The sequence below is a fragment of the Parasteatoda tepidariorum genome, chromosome 3 (genome assembly GCF_982258835.1).
Source record: "Parasteatoda tepidariorum strain Cologne lab strain chromosome 3, Ptep-v5.0, whole genome shotgun sequence".
Lineage (NCBI taxonomy): Eukaryota > Metazoa > Arthropoda > Arachnida > Araneae > Theridiidae > Parasteatoda > Parasteatoda tepidariorum.
This window is the reverse complement of record NC_141757.1, coordinates 2,456,069-2,469,667: the sequence shown is the minus strand read 5'-3', so window position 1 is coordinate 2,469,667 and position 13,599 is coordinate 2,456,069. Positions and strand designations below refer to the sequence as shown.

General features: G+C 28.9%; 1 pseudogene across 1 annotated transcript in view; it reads left to right on the top strand.

The window, feature by feature from the left end:
• Positions 1–13,041, top strand: part of LOC147812703 (formin-binding protein 1-like) — a 73,099-nt pseudogene extending 60,058 nt beyond the window's left edge. The window contains exons 13-16 of the transcript XR_015432350.1: positions 243–397; positions 1,482–1,642; positions 5,989–6,150; positions 11,669–13,041. The product of XR_015432350.1 is annotated as a formin-binding protein 1-like (transcript). The remainder of the gene's footprint in view (positions 1–242; positions 398–1,481; positions 1,643–5,988; positions 6,151–11,668) is intronic.
• Positions 13,042–13,599: the final 558 nt, after the last annotated feature.

Genomic DNA, 13,599 nt, shown 5'->3' with positions numbered 1-13,599 from the left:
TATTTTTTTGTAAACCCAGCTCTTTTGATGTTTTAAATTAGTAACATATATGTTCTATATTATTAAAAGCATCTTGCAAAACAATAATAGTGCTTGAGATAGCTCAAAAAAATTCTTCCATAGGGGATATTAGTGCTAGAGAGTTATGTCGCAGATAGCTCGTAAGAATTTTGCCACAATTATTATTGTATTTAATTATTAAAGTATTTTACTTGATTTAACATGAAATCTTTTGTGTGCAGGGATGGCTCCTTAAAAGTCATGGCAGCGTGCTATCTCAAGAGCAGCATTGAAACAGTTTATCAGAAGACTCCCTTTCACGGAGTGCATCAGATTCCAGCGTCTGCAATCCCAACCTTCATTATAAGACTCCTGGTACACCTCAGCAGTCACATGGGTAGGGTATCCATTAACAGCCTTATGCATACCTGCCAATTCTCCTGTTTTTTTTTATCAAAGACTCCTGTATTTTACGACTATTTCCTGTTTGCCTGTATATTCTCAAATTTCTCTGTATTTGTTGAAGAAATTAAAAAAAAGGAGAAAAAAGCAATAATATGCCAGGGATCTCTTTAGAAAAAATTTGGGTTCAGAAGAAATTTCACAAAATATTTTAACTTAAAAACGGACCCTTCACAAAATAATTTTTCTTTTATTTGGACCCTCCACAAAATTGTTTATCTTCTTTATTGTTTTGTAAATTGAATAAACCCTTCCCCGGAGGGGGGGGGGGGGGAGAGACAGATGTAAACGAACTAAGTTTTGTCTTCTGCAGACGCTTGTTCCTTTATTCGTGCGTTCAGCAGTATTATATTCTGCGTTCAGCAGTATAGGCTAAATACCAAATATTTGTATGTTGCATCTCTAATTTAGTAGCAGCAATTGCTGTTTATTTTTTGAAATTTATTTATTTTTATTATGATTTTACAGTGTTGAGCATAACATTGTATGTCTTTACAATTTAAAAACTCGTTGAAAATTTTTTTTTGTTATAACAGGACCCTATTTGCACAAATTTACAAAAGCAGGACCTGGTTGAAAGAATGTGACTTATTGTTTATTTTATATTCACAAATTACGAGTCATTTTTTCACACTTTTACAAAAACGAATCTTTTACAAAACGTCTGGACAGACCCCTGTATACCCGTTGTTGGCAAAAATACTTCTCTTATTCCTCAGCAGATAGTGCTATTATCAATACTGCAGTAGTTTATAGTTAAAGTAATTCATGGTTTCTTTAGTTTAAGATTTATATACATATTTTTTGCTTCGCTAAATGTAAGTGCTTATATTATTTCCAATTTTTAATTTATCTTTTTGACTCACACGATGTATCAAAGCTTTACTCGTGGCCCAAAAAATTTCATTACTAAAATCTTCTTTATTTTATTTCTCTGATGTTGGCAGGTAGCATTTAAATACTTTTCATTTTAAATAAGTTTTTTTTTTACTTGTTTATTTTATAATATTTTATTGAAGGTCTTCCAACAGTCCTGAGAGTGGTCTAGGAACAAGTCACCCAAGCATTACTGATGGTGATGCGGATAGTTTTCCTGATCCTGAATTTGAAAATGAATATGAAAATAATGATGAATTTGATGCTATTTTAGGAACAGGCAGGGCTTTGTATCCATTTACTGGTAAAAATAAATATTTTTATTTTCAGTAATCTCTCTTGGATTTGAATTTCATAATATTTACAAACGATGTTTTACCACCTCCCTTATCAATTATTTTGAAGAAAAAAAACATTGAAAAAGTCAACATAATTTTTTATTTTATTAATAAATATAAGGAACCGAAACGAAACATAATGCACAAGTTTTAAGTTAAAATTCCAGGGTGCGTAGCGTTTGTAAAAAGTACTTAAAGGTGCTTTTTTGGGAATTTCGTTTTTAAAAGCTTTTAAGGGTGCTTTTTTCAGCTGGCGTTTTTAAAAAATGCTTTTTTTTTCCGAATAATTATTTTTTTCCCCTTCAGTGATATCTGGTGGATCCCATGCATTTCACGAAAAATGGGGAGCTTGGTACGTGATCATTCACGCAGACTTCATGTCGTACCCACGTTATGACTTGCGCATGCACGCACACTTGAAACCGAAACCCGAGTGCTCCAATTTGGATAGAGAATATCAGATCCTTATGAAATGTTTTTTTTAAAATTTATTTTAATTTTGTTCTTGTTTATTTTATTTTACTTCTAAGACTTTTTTTGACGTAGGAGGTAAGGATACTTTTGTTCTGAGTTCAGGGTCAAGTTGAATTCACTCGGTGATGTGGAAAAGTACTGATTGTTTCGATTTACGCCCGTTTCTTTTTGGTTTTTTTTAACGCTAAAACTGTTTATGAAAAGTTTTTGTTTTTCAATAATATCATTGATTGAATATGAATTTTTTGAGTGCTTGAAAATTTTTGTAAAGTGCTTGAAAAGTTTTTAAAAAGTGCTTATTTTTGATTCAAAGATTTGGCTACACACCCTGAATTCGAATTTTTTTATGTGTAAGAAACCTTTAATTTAAAATCAGCGTACTATCCCGAGTTATTTCGGGCAAATGAAAAGAGTTAAATGTGAGTCTTTGTATGATAGTTTTTAAAACAAGGACAACACAAAGTGATACTTTTTCAAACGTCAGTGAAGGAATACGACATTTTAAAATTTTTTTATTGCTATGTAAATTCAGCAACAATCGCACAAAACATTCCATCGCACGATACATGTGTGCAATCCTACAGTCCAACATCAAAACTCCCAAATAAAACTTGGCAAACTTCCTGTCACCGCAGATTATGTTTTTTTTTTGCTTCCGACCGAGTAAAAGCGTGATAAAGCAAAATGTTTTGCTAAGCCCGAGTTTTCCGGGATGATAAATATTTGCCCCCAAGTTAAATCGGGATAATCATGGAAGTGGTTAAGAAAACTACATTCAATGTTTCCTCTAAGGACTTGTTTCAATACATGCTACACTAAATGTACGTACCCAAGTTAACTCGGGATAATCATAGAAGTGGTTAAGAAAACTGCATTCAATGTTTCCTCTAAGGACTTGTTTCAATATATGCTACACCAAATGTACGTACCCAAGTTAACTCGGGATAATCATAGAAGTGGTTAAGAAAACTGCATTCAATGTTTCCTCTAAGGACTTGTTTCAATATATGCTACACCAAATGTACGTACCCAAGTTAACTCGGGATAATCATAGAAGTGGTTAAGAAAACTGCATTCAATGTTTCCTCTAAGGACTTGTTTCAATACATGCTACACTAAATGTACGTACCCAAGTTAACTCGGGATAATCATAGAAGTGGTTAAGAAAACTGCATTCAATGTTTCCTCTAAGGACTTGTTTCAATATATGCTACACCAAATGTACGTACCCAAGTTAACTCGGGATAATCATAGAAGTGGTTAAGAAAACTGCATTCAATGTTTCCTCTAAGGACTTGTTTCAATATATGCTACACCAAATGTACGTACCCAAGTTAACTCGGGATAATCATAGAAGTGGTTAAGAAAACTGCATTCAATGTTTCCTCTAAGGACTTGTTTCAATACATGCTACACTAAATGTACGTACCCAAGTTAACTCGGGATAATCATAGAAGTGGTTAAGAAAACTGCATTCAATGTTTCCTCTAAGGACTTGTTTCAATATATGCTACACCAAATGTACGTACCCAAGTTAACTCGGGATAATCATAGAAGTGGTTAAGAAAACTGCATTCAATGTTTCCTCTAAGGACTTGTTTCAATATATGCTACACCAAATGTACGTACCCAAGTTAACTCGGGATAATCATAGAAGTGGTTAAGAAAACTGCATTCAATGTTTCCTCTAAGGACTTGTTTCAATACATGCTACACTAAATGTACGTACCCAAGTTAACTCGGGATAATCATAGAAGTGGTTAAGAAAACTGCATTCAATGTTTCCTCTAAGGACTTGTTTCAATATATGCTACACCAAATGTACGTACCCAAGTTAACTCGGGATAATCATAGAAGTGGTTAAGAAAACTGCATTCAATGTTTCCTCTAAGGACTTGTTTCAATATATGCTACACCAAATGTACGTACCCAAGTTAACTCGGGATAATCATAGAAGTGGTTAAGAAAACTACATTCAGTGTTTCCTCTAAGGACTTGTTTCAATATATGCTACACCAAATGTTTTTACTCGTATTAATTTATGTTGTATGAACTAAGAAACGTCATTAATTTTGTAATTATAATGCATTAAGTTTTTAATTTAGGATTTTCAAGCATGAAAATATTTAATCTACATTAACATATATGCAGTGAAAATGGAGTAAGCTTTTGTGAGATGTATAAATGCATTGTTAATTGCATTTATGTTATTATGCATTTATGTTAATGCATTTAAGTTAAATTTTATTTAGATTCAATTTACAAGTAAGTTTCATGGTGGGGTTTTTCTTTTTCAATTTAAAACTTTATTTATAGGCTTCTGCCATTACAAAGGTTATTGTCATTATTATTATTTGTTACAGCAATGCAATTGAATTTCACCAGTTTCTTCTGGGCTACTGATTTAATTCAAATTCTCCTGATTTTTGTACATTTTAGAAAATTCCCTTAAATTGAGTAAGTTTTTTTTAAAAAAAAAAAAATCCCCAATGAAATAGAATTTTTATACAAATTATTGCTTGCTTGAATGTGTAAATTAGTTTTACTAAAACATACTCAGGCAAACATTTATAGAAATCATTTAAAACTTTTTTTGTTCTAAAATGTTCAGTTTATTTTTATTCAGAACTCTCTTTTTAAATTAATAAAAAAAAAAGTTTTTTTTAACTATCTTTGATGAATTAAATGTCTATTAATATTTGAAATTATGACTAAACATAATATATAACATTTCAAGCAGGCCTGTAGCCAGGGGGGGGGGGCGTTAGGACAATTCCCCCCACCCGAAATTCTGTTATTCAAACTTTATAGTCTTTCTTTGAGCCTCTCAGTAAAAAGAAAAACAAAAACTGTCTAATCAAACCTTTTATTAACTAACTTTATTAAGCATATTTCGGGATATTCCGGTTTGTCCTAAAAAAGTAATCGAAAAATTTTCTTCAAATCCCCGTCGCATGTTTTTGTAAACTTTGTTTACAAATTGATTATTATGTAACATTAATTGAAAAATAATTATTATGTAATATTTTTTAATTACTAGTTTAGCTTTTGCAAACAACAGAATAAACAATATTTGTTACAATGTTTTTCCCCTACTTTGCATGGCTGAAACTGTCCTTGCTTCTTACCATATCCCCCCCCCCCCCCGGAAAAATACCCTGGTTACGGCCTTGATTTCAAGTATGTATAATATCAATCCTAACTGGAAAATATTGCAGTTTTTATATTTTGGTGACTATAAAAATCCCTTATGTGTAAAATATTTAGTAAATTATCAGAGATGATTGTGCTCTGAAAAAAATCCCGATTTCTGATTTTTTCGCTAACCATGATGCAAAAGTTTCTGGAAATTCAAATTTCGAGAAATCATCGGTCACATTTATGTAAAAAAATTCTTGTGTATTTTATTTAGAAGTATTTGAACTTGAATTTATACTTGACATCTTTTTCATTTCTAAATATTTTTTTCTGGTAGAATAATAAAAGTAAACTTATACATAATTATTCATTTAAATCATGCTGCATATAATTTAATTAGAATTTCATGTTTCGAAAATAGCAATGATTTAAAATTTATAAAGACATTAATTTTTTTGAAATGTATCATTAATGATCTTACTCCAGTAATTTTCAGGATTTTTGAGTTAAGCTCACAATCACCCCTACATTATGCAACATTTATCATGAAATCTATATTTCGTAAAATCTACTGGATTTTTACCAGCCATGTTGGCAGCTATGCATATTAAAACACTGTATTAATAATGTATGAAATATATGAAGTGCTTTAATAATTATACGTTGACTAAATATATTAATTGACATTTTTAATTGGAAGGTCAAAGTGAAGGGTCCATCGATGTTTGCGAGGGTGAAGTGTTTGACGTTGTGGAATTGGATCAAGGAGGCGGGTGGACACGCATCAGAAAGAGAAACTTTGAAGAAGGATTTGTTCCAACTTCTTATATTGAAACCTATCTTTATAACAGATGTTGACAGCGTGAGTGTTTTTTTTTTCTGTGCACCTGGAAAGTCATGGATTTAGGTTGTCAAAAAATCTAATTTTTAAAATGCAACCCCTCCCAATTTTGCGGCGTTCTGAATATCTGAATTTTTAACAAATTCCGACTCACAGTCATATTTTATTAAAATATAAAATGTTTTTATCATGTTCTTTAAAAATTGTGTTCTTTCAAAAAATGAAAGAAAGAACATCTTTTCTAGTGCAAATTATCTTTTATTATTTTATTTTAGAATTTTATCTATTTATTATTCTTATTTTATAAATTTAAAATTCTGGCTTAGGCTTTTTATATTACACTTACTTTTAAGAAGAAATGAAACAGGCTTAAGTAACTACATATATCTGACTGTATTTGATTATTTGCTTTTTTCTATTTTTTTCAGCTACTTTATCCCTTCAACTCTTTCTTTGCTCTGTTTTTTAAGTTTAAAAATCAATAAATATGAAGATGCAGAGTATAACAGTTTTGGTTATAACTATCATTTCAATTTATGCTTTTTTAAATTTATTGTTGTGTTTTTTGTCGGAGAAAATAGTAATTTTGGTAAGTCATAAAAAATTCTTGGAATTATTCATGAAAAGTCAGAGATTTGAAAATTTAAAATGTAGCAGATACCATGAACATAGCTGCCAACTCTAATGGATTTTCCAATAGACTATTGGATTTTTCTAGTTTGTCCTGGTCTATACTGGTTTAATAAAAATTCTCTTAGTTTTTGTGCATTGTAGAAAATTCCCTAAATTTGATTAAGTTCCCTAAAAAAATCCCTATTGAAATAGAATTTGTCCATAGATTATTGCTTGTTTTAATATTTAAATAAGTATTACTAATACCAGGGTTCCCACTGGTCAGGGAGAACAGGGAAAACCTGGAATTGTCTGGGAATTTTATTTCAACTCCAAATACCAGAGAAAGTTGCAATTTTTTTACAAAAACCTGGATTATTTCCTATACTATACCTGGAAAATAACTAGTCTTAAAATTGTCAGTAACAGTAATCAGTTATTGAGATTAGAGTTAGTTAATTCTTACATCTAGTACAATTATTTGCTGTAAAAATTTAACATTTTTGTCAAACTGAAGTGTTCCTTTCCTCATTTAATGATATTTTTCTACCCAGAGAGTCTATTATTTTACATTACAAATAAAAGAATCAAAGTTTTCTGATGAAAATAGGGTCTTGATTTTCATTGAAATTTACCTGGTATACTTGGAAAAGTCAGGGATTTTTTTTATTTATTGCAAATTGAGTGGAAACCCTGTAATATATAATGAGGTGAGTCTCATTTATAGAAATCAGTTTAAAACTTTTTTGTTGTTCGAAAATGTTCAGTTTATTTTTATTCAGAACTCCCTGTTTAAATTAATTAAAAACTCTTAATTATTTCTTGTGAATTAAAACCCTATTACTATTCAAAATTATGAGTAAACATAATTCACAGCATTTTAAGCATATTTAATGCCAGTCAATACTGTGAAATATTGCAGTTTTTCTATTTTGATGTCTATAAAATTCCCTATGTGTAAAATAATTGGTACATTATGCAACAATTACCATAAAGTTTATATTTCTTAAAATCTACTAGATTTTTTCCTATCCATGTTGGCAGCTGTGCGGCAATTAATTCTACATAACTTTAATAATAATTTTAATTTTCTTTTACCTCCATTGGTATTTTAAAAGTTTTGAGAAAAGTAAGTTCTGAAAAATCTAACAGGGTTTCCACTAATCAGGGAGAACATGGAAAGCCTGGAATTGTCAGGGAATTTTATTTTAACTCTAAAAATCAGGCAATAGTCAGGGAAAGTTGCAATTTATTTTTACTGAAACCTGGAATATTCCTGTATCATAGTTGGAAAATAACCTGTCTTAAAATTTTCAGTAACAATAATCAGTTAGTTACATTCGAGTTAAATAATTGTAACATCTATTATAATTATTTGTTATAAGCATTTTATATTTTAGTCAAACTGTAATGCTCCCTTCCTCATTTAGTATTTTTTTACACAAAAAATCATTAGAAATAAAAGAATCAAAGTTTTCTGACGAAAATATGGTATCAATTTACATTGAAATTTAACTGGTATACCTGGAAAAGTCAGTGATTTTTTTTCTTCTTCTGAAATTGAGTGAGAACCCTGTTTAAATTTTAAAAATGAATTATGAAATGAAAGCATTTAAAAGGGGAAAATAATTATGTTTGAAACTACATTTTGTGTTACATTTTTAAACTGAATCTATATTTACCCTAATTTTGTGGAGATGCCGCCCTGAGATATAACCCTCACCATTTTTGACTGGAAAGGAAAATTTCATCAGAAAAGACAATTGAATATATCGCTCAAAACTTTACTGCGGGAATTATCACGGAGTTGAGGTATCTGTTACAAATAACAAATTGTGCAAAAAATAAATAATTGATGGTTAAAAATCAATCAAATAATTTTTAACTATAAAATAAATCAATAATTACAATCTTACTTTAAATTAGAAATTATGGATTTCTTCAAAACTTTTCAAAATTGTGTATTAATTGAACTGCATACAATTGTGCACAATTCAAAATCAAAACAATCAAAAACACAATATGTTGGTAAATACTAATTTGAACTATCCCAATTTCATGTAAATAAAGTGATAAAGCAACTAAAATAAGTTATTAAATTAGAATAAATGTAATGAAAATAACCTTACTTGGCAGTTTTGTACCATATAGAATAATAGCAATTATATCTTAGTTGGTCAAAAACACAATATGTTAGTAAATACTAATTTGAAATATCCCAGTTTCATGTAAATCAAGTGATGAAGCAACTAAAATAAGTTTTAAATTAGAATAAATATTATGAACATAACCTAACTTCAGGCAATATTGTACCACATTGATTAATAGCACTCACATCTCTTAGTTGTAGTGTAATTTGAAGTACTTAAATATTTTTAAATCAAATAGTTAAACTTCTAAAAATCCTTGCAATAAATTTAGAAAAACATTAATACAAAAGATCTATATAACATAATTCTGTAAACCACAATTCGCCATTAAACCACACTAGTTTTGTTGGTGTAAACAGTGAAATTTGCATTTAAGAAAATTCTATAACTAAGTCATAATTATTAATTTTTTTACATTAAAAGATATACCAAAATTGATTAATTTGTTTGTTATATGCAAGTTATCCGCGCACCTGGAAAGTCATGAAAAGTCATGATTTTAACTATTTTTTAAAAAAAATCATGGAAAGTCATAGATTTAGGTCCCCGAATTGGTCTAATTTTGAAAATGGAATCCCCCCCCCTATTTAATGGTGTTCTGAATATCAGAATTTCTAACAAAATTCCCGCTCGCAATCATTTTTTATTAAAATATAAAATGTTTTTATCATGTTCTTTAAAAGTTATTGTGTTTTCAAAAAATGAAAGAAAAAACATAATTTTTAGAGCAGATTATCTTTTAAACTTCCGTAATTTCAGAATTTTTATTATTTTTTTATCAATTTAAAATTCTAGCTGAAGCAAGCCAGTCATTGGCGAATTTTTTTAATTCCAAAATGAGAACAGAAAAATCAGGAGTATTTCTTTCCTTTCGGATGAATAAGAAAAGTATCTTTAGAATATAATTCTGCAAAAAAAAGAAAAAAAATTATTTGCTTTTGTATTTTTTTTTAGCTATTTTATTGCTTCAACTCTTTCTTTACTCTGTTTTTTAAATTTAAAGTCTATAAATGTGAAAATGCAGAGTATAACAGTTTTGATTATACTTATTATTTCAATTAATGCTATTATAATGCTTTTTGAAATTTATTGTTGTGTTTTTTTGGCGCAGAAAATATTAACTTCCTTTAGTCATTATAATATTTAAGAATTAGTCATGAAAAGTCATGGATTTGAAAATCTAAAATGTAGCAGATGCTGTATATGTTGCAGAAAATTTCAATTTTTTCCTATAAATAATATATACTTAAGTCTATATTTTGTGTACTATATATTGTGTTTTTACTATTGTAAAATTACCCTAATTTTTTTTAAACTTTCAGAAATTTGATTTTTGTAAAGGAAGGGTCCTGGAATAACTATGTTTGACAGCATAATTTGATTAATTAATTGTTAGATTTATTAATTGTTAGCCTGTAAGAGATTTTAATTAGAAACAATTTAAAATCATGCTTACCCAAAAATTCTAAGAGACCCAATAAATAGTAATAGCGATGTTTTCAATTTGCTTAGTTCTATAATTAAATATTATGACATTAATATTTCAAATATTAATTTTACTAATATTTTAAACTATGTTATTCTAATCAAGAAGTATAAGAAACAAAACTCTTTATACAAAGATTTGAAAACTAAATTGTTATTTTTCTTATAGAGAAAAAAGAGTGAATTCCACTATTCCTTTTTTAAATTATAAAAATGATTTTTTTTTTTTTTTTTTTTTTTTTTGCGTCTATCGTTATTTTATAGGTAATGATGTGCTCTGAAACTTCCGAAAGGAAAGTATTGAGATATTGGGAGAACAAATAAATTTCCACCGTTTTCTGTAAAAAAAACTAGCAGTTTATTAAATAAAAAGGGTACATTATCTTTTATTCAAAACATTACTATACACTACTTTTTCCTAATCTTTCAGGGAGCAATCGGATACCATGTCGGAAGAACTCTTCATCTTTCGAGGATATCTACGAATCGACCCATTCCTTGGTTTCTTCCAATGATGTAAATGCCTGCTCAGACAGACCATGTGTCATCAACTAGAATAGATGATAATCTAAAAGGGCAAGGTCTGGCGAATACGGCGGTTGGAGTAGGACTTCCCATCGAAGGGTCTCCAAATTTCAAAATCAATTTTCATGCAAAATTGACGTTCAATGTCTTTTGGCTTCAGTTCATATGGAACCCAACTTCATTGTTTTTGGATAATTCCCAACGATTTTAAACGATATGAAATTGCTTGCTTAGTCACTTGTAACGTAAGAGTAGGTTCTTTTTGCATTTGAGATGAATCTTCTTCCAATTCCTTGTCTTCATACAATTTTGACCTTCCACTGCTTTCTTTGTCTACCACGTCATACTCACCTTAAACTACTCATGACAACTTATCTCACTTAAAGCGGCCTCACCATATGCTTCTCCAAGCAATCGATGCTCCCCAGCTGCAGATTTCTTCAAATTAAAGAAGTAAAGGTCCCGCAAATGACTCTTATTTGGGACAAAACTTGACATTTTTACACGAACACAATTGCATATTGCTAATACGGAATCGCTAATACTTTTAAGGTTATGTTGCTACCAGATGAACAAACTTACGATAAATTGTTTAACACCAGTCAATTTCTACATAACTTTCTCGTAGTGCCATTTTGTGAAGAACGGCTGGAATTTATTTTTGCACCCAATATAAAAAATTGAATTATATTTTATAATATAATCTTTTTGTAATATAAATATGATTTTGTTATGCTTTTTTTGTCAATCCTTATTTTATTTTATAGGTAATGATGTGCTCCGAAGCTTCCAAAATGAAAATATTGAACTTTTAACTAGGAAGACTTCCAGACAAGAGCGTTAAATTATGTTTTAAGCTACGGATGGGGATTTTATTATAGTCAGTCAATCAATCAATTCCATCTAAGGGTTACGAATTATGATATTTTTCTACTCAAACGTTTTTAGGTTTTATCAATCTTTTTTTAATAAAATTTATGGTCAAAAAACCATTTTTTAAAAGTATTTAAAATCATTTCAGTCAAGAAATAATTGCACAATATTACTATGTATTTTAAAATTCATACAAATGAAGGAAATCTGATATCCAAATTAAATTGTTTCAATTTAATGCATTTTTGTCTTCGGTTGATTGTTTTTTATTTTACATGCTGATTATATAGTATTATATTTTCTATACAATCCATTGCCATAATAGTGACATGTATTGTGTCTGTTATTATTGTATATTAGTGCTACAGATTGGCTTGTGTTAACTATTGTGATAAAAAAATTTCAGTTAATATTTAGATTTCAGTATTTGAATCCTATTTGTACTAGTTTGTGCAAGTATTTTCTTCTTTTTTTGTGTATATTATTGATTTTTGCTCAAAACTTTTATTTATAAAAGGGTATAAAAGTGTTTATATTTGTGTAACAGTCAATTATACATAAAGCAGTTGTGCATATTTTGTGGAAAATTTAGTTACTTTTTTTTGGTCACAATTTTGCAAACTACGCAAATCACAATTTATTATTTTTTCCTTTCTACTTCTGAAACATTGTTTTGTGTAAATCTTAAAGGAAACTTCTTCTTTAAAAAAGTACTATGATAGTTTTCCTATATTATGAAAAAACTGAGTGCTGTTACTAGAGTACTACAAAAAAAGCTGCTAAATTTGTAGAAAATTTAGTTTCCTTTTTTTATCATAATTTTACAAACTACGCAAATCACAATTTATTATTTTTATTTTTGTCTTCTGAAGCATTGTTTTGTGTAAATTTTAAAGGAAACTTTTTCCTATGATACCAGGAAGTACTATGATAGTTTTCCTACATGCTAAAAAAAACTGAGTGCCTTCTAATATTGCCTTCTAAAACTAATCAATATGCATGATTATTTTATTGATATTTACACATTTAAATATATTGTTCCATTTTTTAAATTGAATATATTTTATTCACACATATATATATGCCATAAGTACATAGGAATAAAACTATATTGAAGACTGTTTGTTGAAGTTCCTGATTGTATATTGTTATGAAATGAATTTTTTAGTGCTTTTGTACGTTTGTAATTAAAAATCATACATGCTTATTACATGCTATTTTGGCCAAAATCTTTTTTTTAAAAAATAAATCATTGTGCACATTTGTATTTTGTTTGTGTCTTTTTTTCTTACAATATTTATGTTCATATAATATAGTACATGGTGCATAGCGTTTTTAAAAGTGATTATTTTCGATTTTTTAATTTAAAAGCCCTTAAAGGATCTTTTTCCAGTGGGGTTTCAGTTTGAATAAAAAATTATTGCATGTTCAATAAAAAAATTATCTATATTTTTTTGTTGTGAACACAGCTCTTTTGTTATTTTAAATTAGTGACACATGAAAAGTGTCTTGCAGAAAGATGTTAGTGCTAAAGAGTTTGGTTGCAGATAGCTGGAAAATATTCTGCCAAAGGGTTCAGCAGTATTTGACCACGAAACGTCCAAACTAGCCATTTATTTCAAATTTCTTTATTAAATTTAACATGTTTCATAAGGGTTTTCAATAAACAAATTCAACTAGACTAGTTAGAAAACCTTGTATGTAGTACAGGGTGTTCCGTATTCACTGTTCTTGATATGAAATTCTAGAATTATTTTAATAGATGAAGTAAAAAATATACACATTAGTGATTCTAAATTAATGTCTAAGAGAAAAAAATAGAAAA